Source organism: Sus scrofa, chromosome 1, assembly GCF_000003025.6.
Source record: "Sus scrofa isolate TJ Tabasco breed Duroc chromosome 1, Sscrofa11.1, whole genome shotgun sequence".
NCBI classification, from domain to species: domain Eukaryota; kingdom Metazoa; phylum Chordata; class Mammalia; order Artiodactyla; family Suidae; genus Sus; species Sus scrofa.
The window spans coordinates 265,570,942-265,577,136 of record NC_010443.5 but is presented as its reverse complement, the minus strand read 5'-3'; positions in this window follow the sequence as shown (position 1 = coordinate 265,577,136).

Here is a 6,195-nt window from a genome sequence, read left to right as displayed (position 1 = left end):
AAGTTTCCGGAGGAGCGGTCTGTGGCTGCCGCTCCTCAAATTCCCTGCCCTCCCCTCGCTCCAGGGACCTTCGGTCTCACTATGGAAATGCCTAGTTGGAGTCTCTGGGACCTCCTGTAACTGAAATCAAAGCGGCATCCCTCTACCCTCTCAGAATCGACAGCTCTTTAGCACACCCCCTTCTCCAACTCGCTCGATGCCTGCCCCCTTGTATCCATTTCAGACCCCTTGGCCACTTTTGCAGGTCCTGATACCAAGGCATGCCATTGCGGGGCGGGGGTGGGGTGGTCCCGCGCTTCTTCCCTCTCCACAAAGTCTCCATGGATTACTCCTCCCCTGAGCCCAGGAAGGCTCCTCCTGTGTGTGTTTTGGCTGTTCAGCCGCTCAAAAAGGAGCCCTCACGTGTGATCCTCAATTGTCGCCACCTTCCACTCCTACCCCATCCCTCCCCTCCAGCACTTCCCCTCACAAGGTCCCCCACCCTCTTCATTTTCCTCACAGAACTGGTCACTTTATGAACTATAGTGTTGGTGTTTCTTTGTGTCTATTCATGCCTTCCCTTGTGGGAGCGAAATAAGGCTACAAGGCTTTGTCCATGGGTGGCTAGCCCAGTGGGCTCAAAGTGTGGTCCCTGGACCAGCAGCCCCAGCATCACCTGGGAACTTGTTAGAAATGCAAATTATCAGGGCTCACCCCAGACCTAAGGAAGCAGAAACTCTAGGGTGGTGCCCAACTATCTGTGTTTTTATTTTTTATTTTTATCTTTTTAGGGCCTCACTTGAGGCATGTGGAAATTCCCCGGCTAGGGTCGAATTGGAGCTGCAGCTGCCAGCCTACACCACAGCAACAGCAATGACAGATCTTAGCCACCACTGCCACTTACACCACAGCTCACAGCAACACTGGATTCTTTAACGGATTCTTTAACCCACTGAGTGCAGCCAGGGATCAAACCTTATGGATACTAACCAGGTTTATTACCAATGAGCCACGACTGGAACTCCCAATCTGTGTGTTTTTTTTTTTTTGTTTTGTTTTTTTTTGTCTTTTTGCCTTTTCTAGGGCCGCTCCTGAGGCATATGGAGGTTCCCAGGCTAGGGGTCCAATCGGAGCTGTAGCCGCCAGCCTACATCACAGGCACAGCAACGCAGGATCCGAGCCGTGTCTGCGACCTACACCACAAACCTACACCACAACTCACGGCAACGCCGGATCCTTTAACCCACTGAGCAAGGCCAGGGATCAAACCTGCAACCTCATGGTTCCTAGTCGGATTCGTTAACCACTGCGCCACGACAGGAACTCCTCCCAATCGTGTTTTTAAGCCAGCCTTCCAGAGGACTTAAAATTTGAGAACCACTGACTCAGCACAAAGTTTGGTGCTCCGTAACTCTAAGTGGAATTAAAACCCATACACAGGAGTTCTCATTGTGTTGCAGTGGAAACGAATCTGACTAGGAACAATGAGGATTCGGTTCAATCCCTGGCCTCGCTCAGTGGGTTAAGGATCTGGTGTTGCCATGAGCTGTGGTGTAGGTCGAAGATGTGGCTTGGATCTGGCGTTGCTCTGGCTCTGGCGTTGGTCGGCATTTATAGCTCCGATTAGACCCCTAGTCTGGGAACCTCCATATACTGTGGGTGTGGCCCTAAAAGGACAAAAGACAACAACAACAACAAAAGTCATATGCAGTAGATGTTCAGTACAAATTAGCTTCTTCTGTAACTTGAGATCCTTGGGGGAGGCTAGATGAGTGTAAAAAATAAATATGGTGTGTGTTCTTATGTGCATAGACTATCTGTGAATGGATAGACAATGGATATGGTGGCTATTGCTAAGGAGGGGAGCCAACTCTTGGGAATCCAGTAAGGAGAAAGGCTTACTTTTCATTTGAATACATTTTGCATTCTGGGAATTTTGTAATGTATGTCCTATCTATTCAAATAATACACAAAATATACTTAAACAGAACCTGGTGGGGGTTCCCTTTCCCAACCCTTTCTCCCCATGCAGCCTGGCTCTGACTCTCTGGCTAGGTCCTGGAAGAGCAAGGCTGCTGTCATCTGAGAACTCTGCCCCTCCTGCTGGCTGTTCTCCCACGTGGCTCCATGCTTTCCTCTGGCTTCCTCCTTTTCACCCTGTCACCTGCCCTCTGTTCTTGGGTAGGGTCTAATCACAATGAATTCTCTGTTTCAACATGGTCTTGGGACCTTTGCACAGGCTGTTCCTTCCCCCTGAAACTCTATCTGCTCAGTGTGACTCACTCACTCCTACTCATCCTTCTTCCTTACTTTTTTTTTTTTTTTTTTGTCTTTTTAGGGCTTCACCTACAGCATATGGAGGTTCCCAGGCTAGGGGTCTAATGGGAGCTACAGCTGCCGACCTAAGCCACAGCCACAGCAACACCAGATCTGAGCTGCGTCTTCGACCTACACCACAGCTCATGGCAATGCCAGATCCTTAACCCACCGAGCGAGGAGGCCAGGGATCGAACCTGCAACCTCATGGTTCCTAGTTGGATACGTTTCCTCTGCGCCATGATGGGAACTCCTTTTTTTTTTTTTAATTAAATTTTTAAAGAAACTTTTTAATGTGTTTAAGTTGTGGCATTTGCATGCAATTGTGGGTATGTGATTATTTTTTTTTTGATTAGTGTCTTTCTTTCCCACTACAGGACAAGGCCCCCATGATGGGGCTCACACCTGCCTTGTTCTCAGCCACAGAGCTGTCTAGTTGTGTGCCTCTGGCCTCAGCACTCCCCCACCGATCCTTCCTTCTCCTCAGTTTCCTACCCAGCTCTTCCGTCATGAGTCCTGCTGGTGGTGGGAGTTGTCGTCATCTGTCTTTTGGAGCCTGTTTCCTCAAGTGTAATTTGGAGAGAAAAATACCTCTCAGGATCGTTGGGGGGAAAATGCAGGGGAAAGGATTCCTAGGAGGTGCCTACCTCACAGGACCCTATCTGCTTAGGACACTGGCTGAGGTCTCAGTACTTTTCTCAGTTTTGCGGTAGAAAAAGAAGGATTTCGAGTTCCCGTCGTGGCGCAGTGGTTAACGAATCCGACTAGGAACCATGAGGTTGCGGGTTTGGTCCCTGCCCTTGCTCAGTGGGTTAACGATCCAGCGTTGCCGTGAGCTGTGGTGTAGGTTGCAGACTCGGCTCGGATCCTGCGTTGCTGTGGCTCTGGCGTAAGCCGGTGGCTACAGCTCCGATTAGACCCCTAGCCTGGGAACCTCCATATGCCGCGGAAGCGGCCCAAAGAAATGGCAAAAAGACAAAAAAAAAAAAAAAAAAAAAAAAAAAAAGAAAAAGAAGGATTTGCAGAAGAGAGGTAAAGGGAACTAGGACCCTTCCTTAAATAACATCAGTGACAGGTCCCATTGATTAAGCCAGACCTTGTATTAATTGCTTTGCACGCATCATCTTATTTGATTCTCATAGCAATCCTGTGAGGTAGTAACTATCACTATTATCCCTCTCACCTTAGAAACCAGGACTTTGAGGCTCAAAGGTGACCAGACCAAAGTCACAGTCATTACACAGAAAAGTCAAATCTGTTTTTTATTCATTCTCCCACCCACTCAGCAATTATTTATTGTCTACTGTGTTCAGGTTCTGAGCTCAGCAGTTGGGGTTATACCGATGAGAGTGAGAAAAAAGGGATTTGACTAGTCAGGGAGATTAGGAAGGCTTCTGGGAGGAAGTGACAACAGAGCTGGAGTCTGAAGGATGAGGAGGAGCTACTTTCAAAGGCTGAATTTTTCTGTCCATCTTTGAGAGTTGACTTAGAATATTCATACATCACTGAAATCCCATGCTTTCAGGAGGTTCCTGCAGTGCCATGTAGCCCCCAATTAGATCTCCAAGGAAGGGGAACTCACTCCTTCCAGAAGTCTGTGATAGAAAGGGAAGCTCTAGCTCTAGGAAGCCTACCTGGTTCTCACTTTAGAACCCAGAGCTGAGAGAAGGGCCCAGAAGCTCCATCTCCTTGGTCCCCCTGCCTCCCACTGCACACTCTAAAGACTCTCCTCCCCCCCTGGGGCTGGGCAATGGTAGTGGGGAAGCAATCATGGAGAAATCATTTCTCACAGTCCACAGAGAGCTCAGCAGAGCAGTAAGGGAACACAGAGGGGATCTAGATGTCTTGAACAGGATTTTGAAAGATGAATAGGAGAGTGGGAGTGAGTTGGGTGAAGCCAATAGTGTGAAGGAGTCAAGCATTCAGGTTTTGGTGTATGACCAACTGGGTTTGGAATCCCTCTTACTGATGGGTGGTTTCGTCCAATAGGGGCAATACTGGAGCTACCTCACAGAGGAGACATGAGGTTTTGAGAACACAGCATTCATGTAGCTGGCACAGATTAAGGATGCACTACAGGTTAACCATTGTTGGTGAGGAATCGCCATCCAACCTGTAAATGCAGGGAAGCACTGCAAAACACCCTGCCCAGCAGGTGGGGGAGGAGTGTAATGAGAAATGTGGGCAGAAGTCAGAGAGGCAGGGCAGAAGTCAGAGTCGCACCAACCGACACGATGAGGATTTAAACATTAAGCAGGAGTTCCCCTGTAGCTCAGCAGGATAAGAAAGAGACAAAGTATCCGTGAGGATGTGGGTTTGATCCCCGGCCTTGCTCAGTGGGTTAAGATCTGAAGTTTCTTCGGTGTCACAGCTGCAGCTCGGATCCTGCCATTGCTGTGCCTGTAGGGTAGGCCATAGCTGCAGCTCCAGTTCAACTCCCAACCCCGGAGAACTTTCTTATACTGCAGGTGTGGCAGCAAAATGATTAAAAGAAATAAATAAAAATTAAGCAAGTAGGAGTTCCCGTCGTGGCGCAGTGGTTAAGGAATCCGACTAGGAACCATGAGGTTGCAGGTTCGGTCCCTGCCCTTGCTCAGTGGGTTAAGGATCCGGCGTTGCCGTGAGCTGTGGTGTAGGTTGCAGACACGGCTCGGATCCGGCGTTGCTGTGGCTCTGGTGTAGGCTGGTGGCTACAGCTCCGATTCGACCCCTAGCCTGGGAACCTCCATATGCCGTGGGAGCGGCCCAAGAAATAGCTAAAAAGACAAAAAAAAAAAAAATTAAGCAAGTAATGACATAGATGAGCCAATAGATTGGTGGGGTGTCAGGGTGGGGAATGGGTAGCCAGTGAGGAAGCTTCGGCATAACTCCGCAGAGTAGAGGCGGTCAAGGAATCAGCCAGTGTTCCTGTTCTTTGTCTTCAAACAGGCCAGGTAGAGCTCAGACCTTGGAAGGCAGCCACGGTGAGAGATGGGTCCCTGAGGTGGACGCCCCCAGCAAGCCGAGGCTGGTGGCTGCACGCCGCTTGGTGGCTGCGCGCCACCTGGTGGCCACAGGAGGTGGGGTCAGCTAGCCCCATCAGAAACTGCAAAATCTGGGATTTTGCTCTGGGAGACTGAGGCAAAGAGCTACGGCGGGGGAGGCTGGGATCCTCCAACTGGACCCCATCCCTATTCTAATCCCATTTCACAGATAAAAAAACTGAGGAGGAGGGAAAGCGAACTGGGTAAGGAGCCTCTTAAACGGGGGTGGGGGTGGGGTTCAAGACACCAGGAATGGACAGTCTGAGTTTCTTTAACGGCATCAATGGCCTGAAGCTTACTTAGTTTGCCATTCTGTTCTTTGGTCAGGGGTGAAAATGAAAGAGGAGGAAGAGAAACTTTAGTCTTTCCCGCCCACCCGGAGGTAAAAGGCTTTAAAGAGTACCCCGGAAAGCAGAGTTTTATAGATTCAATTTGCATACGAACGCAGTCATCCCGAGTTAAACTCCGGTCCTTTAATCTCGGGTCCAATTTGTCCCAAAGCCGCGGAGGAAGGCCCTCGTGAATACCTCCAAACTCCGCCCCCTCCGAGCCCCGCCTACAGGGCTGGGCTTCATTGCACGTGCTCACCCGGCTCCTTCGCGATCCGCCTCCTAGGAAAGACTCATTGTCAGGGAGGGAGGATACGGAGCATCGCAGGGACGGTTGATCATGGATATGTCATAATAAAGAGCAGACCCTGAAGTAATATTTATTCAGTTTTTTACCAGAAGTTTTCATCAGAGTTCGTGATGGTGACAAGCCTTGGCCTTCCCTTCTCAGGGCCTCCGTTCCCTTCTCCCACCCCTTCAATTGGTGGGGTCCCGCCCGGCCGACCTCGCCCGGTGGACTCCAATTCCCAGGGTGCCCCGCGGGGCAT